Source organism: Sceloporus occidentalis, unplaced genomic scaffold, assembly GCF_023333645.1.
Source record: "Sceloporus occidentalis isolate IW3139 unplaced genomic scaffold, rSceOcc1.0.p SCAF_301, whole genome shotgun sequence".
Classification (NCBI taxonomy): Eukaryota; Metazoa; Chordata; class Lepidosauria; order Squamata; family Phrynosomatidae; genus Sceloporus; species Sceloporus occidentalis.
The window spans coordinates 682,689-702,815 of NW_028317281.1; positions in this window are offsets into that span (position 1 = coordinate 682,689).

Genomic DNA, 20,127 nt, shown 5'->3' on the forward strand with positions numbered 1-20,127 from the left:
CTGCCCAACCTCGAGTACTTTCCTTTAGTACTATATCTAGGATACTATATCTAGCTTGGCCTTATGCCTATCCCATGCTTGCTTAAATGACTTTACTGTATTAACATCTACCACTTCTGCTGGAAGGCTATTCCATGCGTCCACTACCCTTTCCGTAAAGTAATATTTTCTGATGTTACCATTAAACCTTTGCCCCTCTAGTTTATGGTTGTGTCCTCTTGTTGTTTTTCCTTTTAAATAAACTATCTTCCTTTACCTTGTTGATTCCCTTTAAGTATTTAAATGTTTCTATCATATTCCCCCTGTCACGTCTTTTTTCCAGGTTATATAGGTTAAGATCCTTTAACCTGTCCTGGTAAGGTTTATTTTATAATCCATAAACCATTTTAGTAGCCCTTCTCTGCACTTCCCTTTCCTCACACGTTGAGGTTAGGACAGTATCAAATATTCTATACTCTGCACTTGGGTTTTTATGCCTCAGGTGCATTACTTTGCATTTATCCACATTAAATGCCTGTTGCCACAGCTCCGACCATTTTTCCAGTTTGTATCGTCAGCAAATAATGTCTAAATAATAATTTCATTTTAATGGGTGTTAAAAAAAAATTAGGGGTTTAATTAATTTTATTATATTTTATTTTAAAGTTATATTTATTATTCACATTATTATGTTTATTTAATGATTAATTAACCTTTGCATACCTAGTTTAGCTAAATTTGATGGGACTGGACTGGAAAAAAGCAGGACTGTCCCTGGAAAAGTTGGGTCTGTTGACAGGTATGTGGATGAAAAAATGTTATAGGGTGAAGTGTGAGGTATTGAGTTATAGCGTTAATGTTAGTGAGTGTAGAACTGAGGTCCTTGTGATTTGTTAATTGTACATGTGTGTGTGTTATGTTTGGTTGGTTGTGTATCAGATGGAAAAAAATGAAATGAAAGATTTGCTAAGATAAAGTAGATGATTGAAAAATGGAAAAGGTGGATGAGTGGGCAATTGGCGACCCATTCACCTGTTTCACCCCAGGGCAAAGCATCCAAACACTGTCAGTCCTTGGCGTTTGGCAGCGGACGACCAGAGCTCAGATACTAGGCCCTAGCGTAAGCTGGCTACTCTGGCAGAGATAGCAGGCGTTGCCACACCGCAAACAGAGGCAGCCAGGGGTGGAGAGACTACCCTTACCATTAGGGACTGTAATAAATTTAGGGCTAACACAAACTTTGTATCGCTCTATATATATATATATGTATATGCGTCAAAAATAGGCAAGAGTCACTTAGGTGCAAGCAAAGGTAAAACATTTAAAATAAACAAAAATGGATGAAGAATATAAAAAGTAGAAAACAAGAATAATACAAAATAAGACTTACAAAACCTTGGAGAGGAATTTGGTTGATGGCATCTGTCCTATGCCTTCCTCAGGATGGAGGGAGTGTTCGGGACGTGAATAGTCCTTGGATGGCAACCTCTCCTCCCATGCCTCTCCAATGCCTTGCTTATATGCGGTTTGGATGATGGTTTCATTCTATTGGTCTTCACCTGATTGGGTGTTCAAACATCTTTACACGTCTAAACCCTATTTTAGGTGGTCACTGTAAGCAGGGCCAGACTGGGACTGAAAAGCAGCCCTGGAAAAATTTGTAGACCAGCCCCATATAGTTTATCTCACGGTCAAGCTCTTATACCCAAACGCACCCCTTATACATACCCGCGTCACACTATTCGCCATTCTTTTTATCTCATTATTTGTATTAAAATGCCAGAAAGCAAAAGTGTTAAAAGGCCCTAATAAATTAAATACATTACACATAATGGGATCAAAACATTTGCTACTGCGAACATTTTCAGATGAAAAAGTTCCATTTTATTCAGTGGAACAAAACACTGATCACATTATTCTTCACGATATTCTGGTAAGAAACTTTTATTTCTTTAGTAATTCATGTAGACTATTTTTTTCCATATTTAATAAAAGTTATGATTGAGACATGTTTGGTTTTTATTTCCTTTTGACAACCTACCCCCGAGTTATGCACCTCTGCCCCCAGGTTTGCCACTCTGCCCCCCTGATATGCCTTCTAACCCCCTATATGCCACTCTGTCCCATGATATGCCGTCTAACCACCTATATGCCACTCTGCCATATAGGGGGTTAAAAGGCATATTATGGGACAGAGTGGCATATAGTGGGTATAAGGCATTCTGGAGGCAGAGTGGCATAAAGGGGGTTAAAAGGCATATCATGGGGCACTCTGCCTCCAGAAAAGCCTTATGCCCACCTATATGCCACTCTGCCTACCCGATATTCTTTATACCCTCCTATATGCTCCTCTGCCCCATGATATGCCTTTTAACACACACATACACACACATGCCGATTTTTTTTGTTTTTAACAAATACAAAAAAATATTATACAGTACAAAAAATACATTGCTTTACTGACCTTCTACTTCTCTTGACTTCCGTCCTCTGGTAGCTGCACACTGTTCTCCTCTATGCTGACAGGATGTCACTTACCTGACATCCGGTGCTGCAGTGCGAGGGGGCGGAGCTTTTCACGCTGCTCCCATCACTATGCAGCCATCAGACTGCTGGGAATGTAATCTAAACGGCCGATGCGTGCTGATGCCGCCGGACGGAGCTACTTTAACACTTTTTTTTTATCACGCATCGGCCGTTTAGATTACATTCCCAGCAGTCTGATGGCCGCATAGTGATGGGAGCAGCGTGAGGGGTGAAAGGTCAGTGCGAGGGGGCGGAGCTTTCACCCCTCACGCTGCTTCCATCACTAGATGGCCATCGCACACGGCTGCTGTGTGCTGATGCCGGCCGGCCGCATCAGCACCCAGTGGCCGCTTTGATTAGATTTCGGGCAGCCTGCGGGGCAATTGCCCCCCTGCCCAGCCCGCCCCTGGCACCGAGGGAGGCCTTCAATGCCATTTGCAGCCGCTCAGCGGCTGTCTTCAGGTTTAGTCTGCCGGCTGCCAGCCCACGGACTTGCCGGCCCACCGGTGGGCCAGTCCGGACCTGACTGTAAGCGTATTGTAATGCCCTTTTACAGCCACAGTTATACCATGCATTAACAAGTTACTATCCTAATCTATAGAATACCTGTTCAGCAAATCCTTCGTTGGATACTTAAGGTCAAGGAAACCCTTTTCCCTATCATTCAAGCCTATTAATATATTTTAATGATCATTTATTTATGACATATTTTTGACTATTGCCTATACCAATAATTACATATGGTCCTTTTATATTATTGGGGTTAGAAGAGATGTTAAATGTGCTAGACTCTTTTACAATTCCCCCTGATGATAGGACAATATCCTAATCATATCTTTTCAAATATACACATTTACTCACCATTCGTATCACATTCATATCACATTTATACTACTATCACATCGCACTTTTCCTAGGACCATATGATAATCATTAGAATGAGACACCCTTTTCTCTACATTCATTATATAATGAGAAGATTGTGCTCTTTTTATCATTTCCCTTAATATTCCATCCCCCTTATCTACTTCATTCTTAACTTGTTTATACATCTTGCTTATTCTACACATAAGAAAACTGATAAAAAATACATAATAAAACAAGTATAGCTATAATAACAATTGGATTTGGCAATATATTCCCAGCTGCGTATGGTACAGAAGATTGTGACCACATATTTACTGATTTTTTTAAATTTGACCACCAACTAACTCCAGACATATCATTCCATTGATGTTGAATTTTTTCTTATTCTCCTTGTTTATGTTGGAAAACAATTTCTGCATCTTTCAGTTGTTGCTTTAATATGGCCAATAATCTTTCTTTATTTCCTCAGACCATGTTTTTCCTATCCGTGCAAGATTAAATTGCAGAGGTAGTCTTAAACGCTCTGTGTCCATAGTGGAGACATTAAACTTTTTCCCATCTATCTCCAACGTTTTCAAATTACCTTCTATGCAATATAATCCTCTGTGAAGAGTTTCATTATGCATTCAAGATGATTGTGAAAACAAGAATGATAGACAACCTTTTCTTGCCCTGGAAGACATATTACTTAAGAAACAAAATGAAGACAAGCTGAAACATCTAATTGTTCCAGATTTTCCCCATCAAATACCAAATCTGTATATCTTAAATTATAATGAATCTAATTTGTCCAACAATGTCTCTTGATGTATCAATGTCCGATGTCACGACATTCTCTTATCCTATGCGATAACAATGTCTTCTGTGGTAAAGCCTTTGTCTGATCATCAATTCCAATTGGCTTTTGGTACAGTTCAAACAACATGGCTATCAAAAAAACTATGCTATCTTGATGTCACGCTTCTTGTATTGCTATTCCTCAGAAGGTTCTCCTTCCAATAGTTAACAGTTTTGTTTCTCCGTTTTCTTGCAGAACTGTGTTCCTGCAAGAACAGAATGATATTAGTTAGAAACATACAATTTACACTGGTCAACATGAACCCACAGCTTCTGCTGCCTACGGGTATTTTTCACTGTCTTTTCTGTTCTTTGAACAAGGATCATAACTTTTCAAATATTTTTTATTAGTTTTATAAAATACAAAACAAAAGTAAATGTAACTTTAACATCAAACATATGAGACTGTCAAATAGTATTGCACATACAATATACAGTGTACAATAATAAGTCAAATTGATACCATAAAATTGGGAAACAATTACAACAATTATCACTAGAAAGAGAAAAAAACAACACAAAAACAAGGGGAAAAAACAGGGGGAAAAAATGGAAATGTAAATTATTAAATTCTTCAATCCGGAAGTCTTCACTCTAACCAAAGTTATCTCACTATATATAAAAAAAATACATATGGATGAAAAATTAAGAAGAAGCGTGCAGAAATGTAAAATTAAAAAAAATAATAATCTAAAGGAATAAAAAAGATAAACTAAAGGAAAAATATCCTTCTAATTTTCTCTTCCCAGGAGTCCCAGAAAAATAAAAGTTGTGTTTTAAAAGCTGAGGGTAGCCTAATGGAAGATTCATAAGATTTATTCTCCAAGGTCATATACAAGATTTCTTTTATACTCGGAACAACTCCTGTTTTCCAATACTTAGGAATAAGGATAGTAGCTGCAATCAGCAAATGACCTATGATGATCTTATCTATTTTAGGTACATCAGACGGAAAGTGTTTAAAAATACATAAATCTGGACCAAGCACTTCAATCTCGCTATTCACAAGCTTAATTATTGCTAATAAAGAGTCCCACATAGGTTTAATTAATGGACAGTCCCAGAAAATATGAAGGAGATTACCTGGGCCATTGCAGCCTCTCCAACATTTAAAACTTGTAGTCATCTTCATGCGAAAAAGTTTATCCGGGGTCAAATACCATCTGTAAATAATCTTAAAATGATTTTCAAAATGTTGTGCACATTGTGTTATGCCCCTCAGTCCCGAGAACATATCATTCCAGACAGCTAGATCATATGTTTTACCTAATTCCTCTTCCCAGGACGATAAAAATTTAAGTTTTTCTGAAACCTTCGAGGAGAGGGAAGAGTAACACAATGAGATAGTACCTTTCCGGTCCGGGGCATTAATATAAACTGTCTCTATATCATTCAAAGCTAAATGAGACTGATCCACATCAAAATCAGATATATTATATTGTTCTTGAAGAATTTGAATAATTAAGTCATAGTCACATTGTCTGTCAGCATCTAAAGTAAATTTTTTTTGTAATTTTGGAAATGATAGAGCCGAATTATTTGTAAAGAAATCGTTAATGGAAAAAACATGTTTGCTATTCCAGTAATCTATATCTAGGTCTGGAAGAACATATCTCAAAGGAACCAAGTGACATCGCCCTGGACCAAGTAATAGAACCTGGTAATTTATTAAATAATCTATCCCAAGAGAGTATAGCCAATTTAGTTGAGGGGTACATTTTCGTAAACTTGGGACGATTAGAATGTGAAACCCATAAAACATCTTTAATACAAAAAGGTTTTAGTTTATTAATTTCCATAATAAGCCATCTAGGCCAATCCCTGTCCAAATTAAATTTGAAAGCACTAGAGGCATTCGAGGCATAATAATAATTCCTAAAATCTGGCACCCCCAATGCGAAATTGTCTCTAGAATTAGTCAAAGTGGTAAATTTGACTCTGCTAGGCTTCTTCCTCCAGATAAACTTTATGAGCGCAGATCGCACTGAATCAAAAATAGAAATAGGCACACTTAAAGGTATGGCTCTTAAAAAATACAAAATCTTGGGGAGAATAGCCATCTTAATGGAGTGTATTCTACCCAACCATGAAATCTCAAGATTGTCCCACCTCTCAAGATCCAGTAGCAAAGAGGGCCAAAAAGTCTTTAAATTGTAAGCATACATATGTGTTAAATTTTTACATAAATTAATGCCTAAATAGGAAATAAAGGTCTTCCTCCAGTCAAAGTCATACGATCTTTTAAGAGCAGTCAAATCATTCCTCTTTATATGGAATGGTAATGCCTGTGTTTTGCTATCATTAATTTTATAAAAGGACACTTCACGAAGTTCTCTAAGAAGAGAAAATAAATGACCCATAGAAGTAGCTGGAGCACGTAATGTAAGAATTACATCGTCTGCAAATAAACCCAATTTGTGAGTATCTCCATCTATTGTAACACCCTGAATATTACTATCAACTCTTATTGCCTCAGCCAAAGGTTCAATAGCTAAAGCAAAAAGTAAAGGTGACAAAGGGCAACCCTGCCTAGTCCCATTGGATAAAGAGAATGAGTCGGACAAAACTCCAGAGGCCAGCACTTTTGCAGTAGGCTTCTGATACAAAGCAAAAATAGCTTTTCTCAAAGCAGATGGGAACCCAAACCGAATCAAAACATCTTCCAAATATCCCCAATGGACCCTATCAAATGCCTTTTCAGCATCGAGTGATAAAAATAAAGAGGGGTGTTTAGATTTTTGAATATATGAGATCAAATTAATAAAACGTCTCGTATTGTCCGTTGCTTGACGTCTGGGAATAAAACCTACTTGATCGTTATGAACAAGCAGAGGCAATAAATTTGAGATACGATTAGCTAATATTTTCGAGTATAATTTGGTGTCATTATTAATTAGTGAAATGGGCCTAAAATTGGAACACCTATCAGGTTCCTTCCCGGGTTTAGGTAAAGTAGAAATTTGGGCACAAAAAGATTCATCAGGAATCCAATATTCGTTAAACAATTTCGTTAAATGTGGCAATAAGATATTTTTAAATGTGTGAAAGTATAGAGCAGAAAAACCATCAGGACCCGGTGCCTTACCAGATGGAGTATCTGACATTTTTAAAGATCGTAAAGTTTTAGCAGTCTTTTCCAAATTAAGTTTATCCAATTTTGTTTTCACGTCTTTAATTAAAGCTGAAACAGAGAAAGAAGGGCCTAACTTATTTGCTAAATTTAAATTATATAATTCTTTCTCCAAAGTTTTAACATTTGCAGACGATGTTTTCCTAATATAAGAATTTCTCTGAATAAAATGTCCTCTTAACACAGCCTTATGAGCATTCCAAATAGTAGAATATGGAATATCTTCAGTAATGTTCTCTTCAAAATATGAAGATAACGTTTTTTCAGCCAAGATTTTTTCATCTATGTTATTCAAAATGAAATCATTCAGTCTACAGGGTCTATAAGGGACATGTGGTATTGTTTCATGAATACCCAAAGTAATAGGAGCATGATCTGACCATTTAAAATCTAAAATTTCAGCTTTCTCAATGAAAGCTAACATATTTTCAGGCACTAGAAAGCGATCAATACGAGAGTACATATTGTGGCCAGCTGAGTAAAAAGTATAATCTCTTTCATTAGGATGTAGGAGACGCCACACATCATAGTAACATTTGGATTGCAACAATTTGGAGCACCTCTTTGCAGTGGACATATAAGAATTTGAATTGGGAGAGGAGTCCTCCCTTGAGACATCACTTTCAGGGTCCAATACGAAATTAGTATCACCACAAACAATCACTCTCCCCCTACATTTATCAAGAGCTGTTTGCATAACGTTTTTCAAATATTGAAATTGGGAACTCGGAAAATAAACATTGAAAATGGAATAATCTACGTTATTCACTTTACCCACCCATAACACATATCTACCGTCAGGATCAATAATAGTTGTCAAAGTCTTGATAGCCAATGATTTGTTAAAAAAAATAGAAGTCCCCCTAGCCTTTGAACAAAACTTAGAATGAAATTGAATGGGATAATACCTAGCAAAAATGTGGGGATTAAAATCATTTTTAAAGTGGGACTCCTGTATGCACAAAACACCTACACGCTTCTCCCTAGCCTCCTTCTTTTATGAAAAGAGCCCAAGGACATTATTTTCAATACCATTGCTTATAAGGAACAGCAAAAATGAACACAAGACTGTATATGGCTAAAACACAAAAAGTATGTGGAAGCTACACGCAATACAGTATTTGGATGAAAACATGAAGCTATCTACACCTAGGACCTTACTTTTTTGCAAAAAAACTTTTTTTGTTTCTAATTAAGCAAAACTGCTTTAAATCATATCTGCAGCAGCCCATACAACAACCAACATGAAAGTAATGTTGTGGGATGCAGTATGTGGAAGCTACAAGCAATACAGTATTTGGATGAAAACATGAAGCTATCTACACCTAGGACCTTACTTTTTTGCAAAAAAACTTTTTTTGTTTCTAATTCACCAAAACTGCTTTAAATCATGCCTTCAGCAGCCCATACAACAACCAACATGAAAGTAATGTTGTGGGATGCAGTATGTGGAAGCTACAAGCAATACAGTATTTGGATGAAAACATGAAGCTATCTACACCTAGGACCTTACTTTTTTGCAAAAAAACTTTTTTTGTTTCTAATTCACCAAAACTGCTTTAAATCATGCCTTCAGCAGCCCATACAACAACCAACATGAAAGTAATGTTGTGGGATGCAGTATGTGGAAGCTACAAGCAATACAGTATTTGGATGAAAACATGAAGCTATCTACATCTAGGACCTTACTTTTTTGCAAAAAAACTTTTTTTGTTTCTAATTCACCAAAACTGCTTTAAATCATGCCTTCAGCAGCCCATACAACAACCAACATGAAAGTAATGTTGTGGGATGCAGTATGTGGAAGCTACAAGCAATACAGTATTTGAATGAAAACATGAAGCTATCTACACCCAGGACCTTACTTTTTTGCAAAAAAACTTTTTTTGTTTCTAATTAAGCAAAACTGCTTTAAATCATATCTGCAGCAGCCCATACAACAACCAACATGAAAGTAATGTTGTGGGATGCAGTATGTGGAAGCTACAAGCAATACAGTATTTGGATGAAAACATGAAGCTATCTACACCTAGGACCTTACTTTTTTGCAAAAAAACTTTTTTTGTTTCTAATTCACCAAAACTGCTTTAAATCATGCCTTCAGCAGCCCATACAACAACCAACATGAAAGTAATGTTGTGGGATGCAGTATGTGGAAGCTACAAGCAATACAGTATTTGGATGAAAACATGAAGCTATCTACACCTAGGACCTTACTTTTTTGCAAAAAAACTTTTTTTGTTTCTAATTCACCAAAACTGCTTTAAATCATGCCTTCAGCAGCCCATACAACAACCAACATGAAAGTAATGTTGTGGGATGCAGTATGTGGAAGCTACAAGCAATACAGTATTTGGATGAAAACATGAAGCTATCTACACCTAGGACCTTACTTTTTTGCAAAAAAACTTTTTTTGTTTCTAATTCACCAAAACTGCTTTAAATCATGCCTTCAGCAGCCCATACAACAACCAACATGAAAGTAATGTTGTGGGATGCAGTATGTGGAAGCTACAAGCAATACAGTATTTGGATGAAAACATGAAGCTATCTACACCTAGGACCTTACTTTTTTGCAAAAAAACTGATTTTGTTTCTAATTCAGCAAAACTGCTTTAAATCATGTCTGCAGCAGCCCATACAACAACCAACATGAAAGTAATGTTGTGGGATGCAGTATGTGGAAGCTTTTCAAATATTTTTTATTACAGTTTTATAAAATACAAAATAAAAGTAAATGTAACTTTAACATCAAACATATGAGACTGTCAAATAGTATCGCACATACAATATACAGTGTACAATAATAATTCAAATTGAAACCATAAAATTGGGAAATAGTAGTTACAACAATTATCACTCGAAAGAGAAAAAAACAACACAAAAACAAGGGGAAAAAAACAGGGGGAAAAAATGGAAATGTAAATTATTAAATTCTTCAATCCGGAAGTCTTCACTCTAACCAAAGTTATCTCGCTATATATAAAAAAATACATATGGATGAAAAATTAAGAAGAAGCGTGCAGAAATGTAAAATTAAAAAAATAATAATCTAAAGGAACAAAAAAGATAAACTAAAGTAAAAATTTCTTTCTAATTTTCTCTTCCCAGGAGTCCCAAAAAAATAAAAGTTGTGTTTTAAAAGCTGAGGGTGGCCTAATGGAAGATTCATAAGATTTATTCTCCAAGGTCATATACAAGATTTCTTTTATACTCGGAACAACTCCTGTTTTCCAATACTTAGGGATAAGGATAGTAGCTGCAATCAGCAAATGACCTGTGATGATCTTATCTATTTTAGGCAAAAATGTTTAAAAATACATAATTCTGGGCCAAGCACCTCAATCTCGCTATTCACAAGCTTAATTATTGGTAATAAAGAGTCCCACATAGGTTTAATTAATGGACAATCCCAAAAAATATGAAGGAGATTACCTGGGCCATTACAGCCTCTCCAACATTTAAAACTTGTAGTCGGGGGGGCGTGCTGACCGCCGAGAGAGATGGCCGCTTGAGCTGACTGCTCCGCCGCCGCCTGCACATACCCGCAGCCACATAGCTGCATGCCCATTATGGGGCGCTCCAAGAAGTCGGGGTCTGACTCCTCGACCCCCGGGGGTCGCCCTGGGTCCTCCTCATCTTCCCTCTGGGAAGATTTCGGCACCCCGGCCGACCTGACCACGCGGGCCTCCAGGGCCTCAAGCGCACACGAGGCTGCATCTCCGGCCAGCTCTTCGTCCGCGGAAGAATCCACCTCGCTCGCGCACTTACCTTCCGCGTCTCACCCACCGGAGGTACATCAATTGTTTAATTCGGCGCCTTGGAAGTCGGACTTCTCCCTGCTCATTACCGAACTCCGACAGGTGGTCCGGGACGAGGTGTCGGTGCTTCGAGCGGACCTGTCCTCCCTGGAGCAGAGGGTCCTGGCCTTGGAGTAATCGAAGGCCCAACAGCACCGTATCACGTCCTCTGCTCAACTTGAGAGCGAACGCCATGCTTGAAGGACCTTCCGCCGCCGTGTTGAGTACATGGACAACCGGGGCCGGCGCCAGAATGTCCGTGTGCGGGGAGTTCCCGAGTCTGACGCCCCCGAGGATATCCCGGCTCTCCTGACGGGCCTCTTCAATGACCTCCTGAACCGCGCACCTGACACTCCGCTTCCAGCAGATAGAGCGGTGCGCCCGGCGGTTGGGGGGCCCCACTGAGAGACATCATCTGTCATCTGACGGATTTTCGGCTGAAGGAGGCAATCATGGCTCGTGCGAGAGAGGTGGGCACCTGGCAGTTGAATGGTCATGAGGTATCTTTCTTTCAGGATCTCTCTGACCTGACCCTGCAGGCCCGGAGGGCCCTACGCCCCCTGACTTCAGCATTGCAGAGGCTCCCTATCCCTTACAGATGGAGCCACCCCTTTGCCTTGGTGATCCGACACGGGAACAGGCCGCTCACCATCCGGCACTACGATGATGTCCCAGACCTCCTGCGTTTCTTGGATCTCCCAGATGTGCGGATCTCCGACTGGGCCGACCTTGATGTAACCCCGGGACGGCGTCTGGATTTTACACCTCGACCTCGCGGGCGTTCCCGTACCGGTATTAACCGTGGTTCTCTCCGAGACCCTTCTCCACGTCCATCACCTGTCTCGGCTTCCCGACGCTTGGGTCCTAGGGAGGAATAGGAACCCTGCCCCTAGCTCCGGTGTTTAGCCCATGTCGTCTCCGGACAACGCTGCCTTCATGTCACCAGTCGCATACCGACAAACCGTTATGTACCTGCTACTATTATTATTGTTGATTTAAATTTTTTATTTAGTGGGGTTTTTTTGTTTGTTTTTTTTTTTGTTTGTTTGTTTTTGTTGTTTTTTTTTTTGTTTTGTTTTTTTTGGTTTCTTTCTCTGCTTGCTGTTTGCTGTGACCGCAGTCCCTCAGCTTGGCTGGGCTTATGTTTTACCTATCTGATATGGCTCTCTGCCCTGTCTTTGCCCGGTCTGATACTGCCATCATAGGGACATAGGCACATATGTCTACCTCCTATGATTCTATCCATCTATATATTCGTGCTCATTTGCTGGAGCTCCCAGTCTGTAGCTCTTGTAGTTATATACTTGGGTGCTGGGGGGGGTTGTGGGTGGGTTCTTGATAAGTTCTGGGAGGGTTCCGGGTGGGGGGTCTAGGGGTTGTTTTTTTTTGTTTTTTTTGCGCCGTTCACTATCACTGCCCATTTGCTCACATTTATATCCTCTACATATGTATATTATGTACCTTTGCTCGTGTCATGTATCAGATCGTATGTACTGTGGGCTGTGGATCTGTGCTCGTTTCTCGCCTCATATTATATATTGCCGTTCATCTGCGGTGGATCCTCCTCATGTCGCGAATGCTATTGTATGTTGGGGTTTGTGGGGTTTTTTTCATTTTTTTTTTTGCGCCGTCCGTTATCACTGTCCATTGGCTCACATTGTATATCTTATACCTATGTATATTATGCATCTCTGCTCGTACCACGTATCATATCGTATGTACTGTGGGCTGTGGATCTGTGCCCGTATCTCGTACCATATTGTACCTAAATGATCCTTTGCTGTGGATCCGTACTCGTTTCTCGCCTCATATTATATATGGCCACCCATCTGCGGTGGATCCTCCTCATGTCGCGTATGCTATTGTATGTCTGGGTTTTTGTTTTTTTTTGTTTTTTGTTTTTTGGGTTTTTTTTGTTTTTTTTTTGCGCTGTTCACTATCACTGCCCATTTGTTCGCATTTATATCCTCTACATATGTATATTATGTACCTCTGCTCGTGTCATGTATCATATCGTATGTACTGTGGGCTGTGGATCTGTGCTCGTTATGTATGGGTTTTTTTTTTTGTTTTTTTGTTAACTTATTTAACAGTTTCTGGTGTGCTCCTGGGCTCTGGGCCTATTTTGGGGCTATTCTCCGCTGTTTCTTATGCCCCTTTTTGCGGAGTGTGCGGGTGGCGGCCCGCATTTGGTTCTATTGTTTTCTTTTTCGTTCTTGTTGCCTGTTCTGGTTTGTTTCTCCTTTGGCCTCTCTGTCGTGGTTGACTCTTCCCCTACACGGTGACGCCGCAGTATTGTCGGGTTTGTATTGCCCGTCTGGCGTAGTGTGTGTCTTCCCTACCCTATCCCCCCCTTCTCATTGCTCTTTGCCCTTCCTGTTCCCCCTCTGTTCCTACAGGGCCTGCCACCTGTTCCGGGTCTTGGAGTGGTCCCACAGCCCCGCCCACAAGCAGTGGGTTTCTGCCGAGGCAGCCTTGCTTAGCCTCCCCATGAAGGGCTTACCCTGGCTCTCGATTCCATCGGCTCGTAGGTTATCCCTGCCGCACTCTTTCATCCGGGCCACCCTCGACGTCTGACACCAGATCGTGCGGAAGACAAGGCTCTCTTCTATCCCCTCTCCATTGACCCCAGTTTGGGACAACCCTGATTTTCCCCCCAGGATGGGCGGCGACCTCTTCCCGGCCTCCAGCCCTGCTGTGGGTTTGACGATCCAATCCTTCCTGTCCGTGGGTGGTCTTAAGCCCTTAACGCAATTGGTTGTCTGCTGTCCATGCACAGATACAGCACTTAACAGACAAGTCCATCCCGTTCACCCCCCGGAATTCTTTCTCCTTCTCCATATGCCTTACTCTGAGCGTTGGTTCCGGAAGTCTGTGTTGCGTGACGCGCGAAGGCTCTGGTCCCCCTCTTTCCAGGAGTGGGTACTCCGCGTGGAGCGGATACGGATTTTTGAGGAATTGCATCTCTTGGCAACTGGGGCGACTGAGCGCTACAGGTCCACCTGGTTCTATTGGCTGGAGTTTGTGTCTGGTCCTCTTATCCGCCCCCTCCTGGCTTAGACTTTCCCCCTCCCTCTTGCGCGCTTCTCTTTCTTCTCTCTTTTCCTGTTATTACTGGCCCATCTTCTGCCCCCCCCCCTTTTTTTTTTTTTCTTCTTCTCCCTCCTCTTCCTCATTCTTCTCGCTCCCTCCCCCTGTTCCCCATTGTCTTCCCTACCCCTGTTCTCCTCAACGTCCTTTGTCCTTACCTCTATGTGTCTGGTGCCCCATGTGTGCTAGGTCTCCACCTAAGCCCGTGTTCCGGGGCGCATTTCAATTGACGCGCTTTTTCTATTACCTCTGCCTCGCCGCGTCCTCTCTGGCCGCTTCCTCGTTGTGCTGGGTCACTATAGTTGGTTTGGAATGCACACCATGCTGCGAGCTCAAGACATCAATTGCTCGCCATTCCTACTGCTGCTATTTGTTTTATGCATACCTCCTGGATGTTGTGTATTTTTGACTTGTACCCTCCCCCTCCCCTTTTTTCCTTCTGTTCCCCCTCTTTGAACTACCAAAAAATGAATAAAAAATTGTGATTTACCCTAAAACTTGTAGTCATCTTCATGCGAAAAAGCCTATCCGGGGTCAGGTACCATCTGTATATTATCTTAAAGTGATTTTCAAAATGTTGTGCGCATCGTGTTATGCCCCTTAGTCCCGAGAACACATCATTCCAGACAGCTAGATCGTATGTTTTACCCAATTCCTCTTCCCAGGCTGCTAAAAATTTAAGTTTTTCTGAAACCTTCGAGGAGAGGGAAGAGTAACACAATGAGATAGCACCTCTCAGGTCCGGGGCATTAATATCAACTGTCTCTATATCAGTCAAAGCTAAATGAGACTGATCCACATCAAAATCAGATATATTAAATCGTTCTTGAATAATTTGAAGAATGAAGTCATAATCACATTGTCTGTCAGCATCTAAATTATATTTTTTTTGTAATTTTGTAAATGATAGAGCCGAATTATTTTTAAAGAAATCATTAATAGAAAAAATATGTTTGCCATTCCAGTAATCTATATCTAGGTCTGGAAGAACATATCTCAAAGGAACCAAGTGACATCGCCCTGGACCAAGTAATAGAACCTGGTAATTTATTAAATAATCTATCCCAAGAGAGTATAGCCAATTTAATGGAGGGGTACATTTTTGTAAACTTGGGCCGATTAGAATGTGAAACCCATTAAACATCTTTAATACAAAAAGGTTTTAGTTTATTAATTTCCATAATAAGCCATCTAGGCCAATCCCTGTCCAAATTAAATTTGAAAGCGCTAGAAGCATTCAATGCATAATAATAATTCCTAAAATCTGGCACCCCCAATGCGAAATTGTCTCTAGAATTAGTCAAAGTGGTAAATTTGACTCTGCTAGGCTTCTTCCTCCAGATAAACTTTATGAGCGCAGATCGCTCTGAATCAAAAATAGAAATAGGCACACTTAAAGGTATGGCTCTTAAAAAATACAAAATCTTGGGGAGAATAACCATCTTAATGGAGTGTATTCTACCCAACCATGAAATCTCAAGATTGTCCCACCTCTCAAGATCCAGTAGCAAAGAGGGCCAAAAAGTCTTTAAATTGTAAGCATACATATGTGTTAAATTTTTACATAAATTAATGCCTAAATAGGAAATAAAGGTCTTCCTCCAGTCAAAGTCATACGATCTTTTAAGAGCAGTCAAATCATTCCTCTTTATATGGAATGGTAATGCCTGTGTTTTGCTATCATTAATTTTATAAAAGGACACTTCACGAAGTTCTCTAAGAAGAGAAAATAAATGACCCATAGAAGTAGCTGGAGCACGTAATGTAAGAATTACATCGTCTGCAAATAAACCCAATTTGTGAGTATCTCCATCTATTGTAACACCCTGAATATTACTATCAACTCTTATTGCCTCAGCCAAAGGTTCAATAGCTAAAGCAAAAAGTAAAGGTGACAAAGGGCAACCCTGCCTAGTCCCATTGGATAAAGAGAATGAGTCGGACAAAACTCCAGAGGCCAGCACTTTTGCAGTAGGCTTCTGATACAAAGCAAAAATAGCTTTTCTCAAAGCAGCTGGGAACCCAAACCGAATCAAAACATCTTCCAAATATCCCCAATGGACCCTATCAAATGCCTTTTCAGCATCGAGTGATAAAAATAAAGAGGGGTGTTTAGATTTTTGAATATATGAGATCAAATTAATAAAACGTCTCGTATTGTCCGTTGCTTGACGTCTGGGAATAAAACCTACTTGATCGTTATGAACAAGCAGAGGCAATAAATTTGAGATACGATTAGCTAATATTTTCGAGTATAATTTGGTGTCATTATTAATTAGTGAAATGGGCCTAAAATTGGAACACCTATCAGGTTCCTTCCCGGGTTTAGGTAAAGTAGAAATTTGGGCACAAAAAGATTCATCAGGAATCCAATATTCGTTAAACAATTTCGTTAAATGTGGCAATAAGATATTTTTAAATTTGTGAAAGTATAGAGCAGAAAAACCATCAGGACCCGGTGCCTTACCAGATGGAGTATCTGACATTTTTAAAGATCGTAAAGTTTTAGCAGTCTTTTCCAAATTAAGTTTATCCAATTTTGTTTTCACGTCTTTAATTAAAGCTGAAACAGAGAAAGAAGGGCCTAACTTATTTGCTAAATTTAAATTATATAATTCTTTCTCCAAAGTTTTAACATTTGCAGACGATGTTTTCCTAATATAAGAATTTCTCTGAATAAAATGTCCTCTTAACACAGCCTTATGAGCATTCCAAATAGTAGAACATGGAATATCTTCAGTAATGTTCTCTTCAAAATATGAAGATAACGTTTTTTTCAGCCAAGATTTTTTCATCTATGTTATTCAAAATGAAATCATTCAGTCTACAGGGTCTATAAGGGACATGTGGGATTGTTTCATGAATACCCAAAGTAATAGGAGCATGATCTGACCATTTAAAATCTAAAATTTCAGCTTTCTCAATGAAAGCTAACATATTTTCAGGCACTAGAAAGCGATCAATACGAGAGTACATATTGTGGCCAGCTGAGTAAAAAGTATAATCTCTTTCATTAGGATGTAGGAGACGCCACACATCATAGTAACATTTGGATGGCAACAATTTGGAGCACCTCTTTGCAGTGGACATATAAGAATTTGAATTGGGAGAGGAGTCCTCCCTTGAGACATCACTTTCAGGGTCCAATACGAAATTAGTATCACCACAAACAATCACTCTCCCCCTACATTTATCAAGAGCTGTTTGCATAAAGTTTTTCAAATATTGAAATTGGGAACTCGTTGGAAAATAAACATCGAAAATGGAATAATCTACGTTATTCACTTTACCCACCCATAACACATATCTACCGTCAGGATCAATAATAGTTGTCAAAGTCTTGATAGCCAATGATTTGTTAAAAAAAATAGAAGTCCCCCTAGCCTTTGAACAAAACTTAGAATGAAATTGAATGGGATAATACCTAGCAAAAATGTGGGGATTAAAATCATTTTTAAAGTGGGACTCCTGTATGCACAAAACACCTACACGCTTCTCCCTAGCCTCCTTCTTTTATGAAAAGAGCCCAATCCCTTAACATTAAAGGACATTATTTTCAATACCATTGCTTATAAGGAACAGCAAAAATGAACACAAGACTGTATATGGCTAAAACACAAAAAGTATGTGGAAGCTACACGCAATACAGTATTTGGATGAAAACATGAAGCTATCTACACCTAGGACCTTACTTTTTTGCAAAAAAACTTTTTTTGTTTCTAATTCACCAAAACTGCTTTAAATCATGCCTTCAGCAGCCCATACAACAACCAACATGAAAGTAATGTTGTGGGATGCAGTATGTGGAAGCTACAAGCAATACAGTATTTGGATGAAAACATGAAGCTATCTACACCTAGGACCTTACTTTTTTGCAAAAAAACTTTTTTTGTTTCTAATTCACCAAAACTGCTTTAAATCATATCTGCAGCAGCCCATACAACAACCAACATGAAAGTAATGTTGTGGGATGCAGTATGTGGAAGCTACAAGCAATACAGTATTTGGATGAAAACATGAAGCTATCTACACCTAGGACCTTACTTTTTTGCAAAAAAACTTTTTTTGTTTCTAATTCACCAAAACTGCTTTAAATCATGCCTTCAGCAGCCCATACAACAACCAACATGAAAGTAATGTTGTGGGATGCAGTATGTGGAAGCTACAAGCAATACAGTATTTGGATGAAAACATGAAGCTATCTACACCTAGGACCTTACTTTTTTGCAAAAAAACTTTTTTTGTTTCTAATTCACCAAAACGGCTTTAAATCATGCCTACAGCAGCCCATACAACAACCAACATGAAAGTAATGTTGTGGGATGCAGTATGTGGAAGCTACAAGCAATACAGTATTTGGATGAAAACATGAAGCTATCTACATCTAGGACCTTACTTTTTTGCAAAAAAACTTTTTTTGTTTCTAATTAAGCAAAACTGCTTTAAATCATATCTGCAGCAGCCCATACAACAACCAACATGAAAGTAATGTTGTGGGATGCAGTATGTGGAAGCTACAAGCAATACAGTATTTGGATGAAAACATGAAGCTATCTACACCTAGGACCTTACTTTTTTGCAAAAAAACTTTTTTTGTTTCTAATTCACTAAAACTGCTTTAAATCATGCCTTCAGCAGCCCATACAACAACCAACATGAAAGTAATGTTGTGGGATGCAGTATGTGGAAGCTACAAGCAATACAGTATTTGGATGAAAACATGAAGCTATCTACACCTAGGACCTTACTTTTTTGCAAAAAAACTGATTTTGTTTCTAATTCAGCAAAACTGCTTTAAATCATGTCTGCAGCAGCCCATACAACAACCAACATGAAAGTAATGTTGTGGGATGCAGTATGTGGAAGCTTTTCAAATATTTTTTATTACAGTTTTATAAAATACAAAATAAAAGTAAATGTAACTTTAACATCAAACATATGAGACTGTCAAATAGTATCGCACATACAATATACAGTGTACAATAATAATTCAAATTGAAACCATAAAATTGGGAAATAGTAGTTACAACAATTATCACTCGAAAGAGAAAAAAACAACACAAAAACAAGGGGAAAAAAACAGGGGGAAAAAATGGAAATGTAAATTATTAAATTCTTCAATCCGGAAGTCTTCACTCTAACCAAAGTTATCTCGCTATATATAAAAAAATACATATGGATGAAAAATTAAGAAGAAGCGTGCAGAAATGTAAAATTAAAAAAATAATAATCTAAAGGAACAAAAAAGATAAACTAAAGTAAAAATTTCTTTCTAATTTTCTCTTCCCAGGAGTCCCAAAAAAATAAAATTTGTGTTTTAAAAGCTGAGGGTGGCCTAATGGAAGATTCATAAGATTTATTCTCCAAGGTCATATACAAGATTTCTTTTATACTCGGAACAACTCCTGTTTTCCAATACTTAGGGATAAGGATAGTAGCTGCAATCAGCAAATGACCTGTGATGATCTTATCTATTTTAGGCAAAAATGTTTAAAAATAAATAATTCTGGGCCAAGCACCTCAATCTCGCTATTCACAAGCTTAATTATTGGTAATAAAGAGTCCCACATAGGTTTAATTAATGGACAATCCCAAAAAATATGAAGGAGATTACCTGGGCCATTACAGCCTCTCCAACATTTAAAACTTGTAGTCGGAGGGGCGTGCTGACCGCCAAGAGAGATGGCCGCTTGAGCTGACTGCTCCGCCGCCGCCTGCACATACCCGCAGCCACATAGCTGCATGCCCATTATGGGGCGCTCCAAGAAGTCGGGGTCTGACTCCTCGACCCCCGGGGGTCGCCCTGGGTCCTCCTCATCTTCCCTCTGGGAAGATTTCGGCACCCCGGCCGACCTGACCACGCGGGCCTCCAGGGCCTCAAGCACACACGAGGCTGCA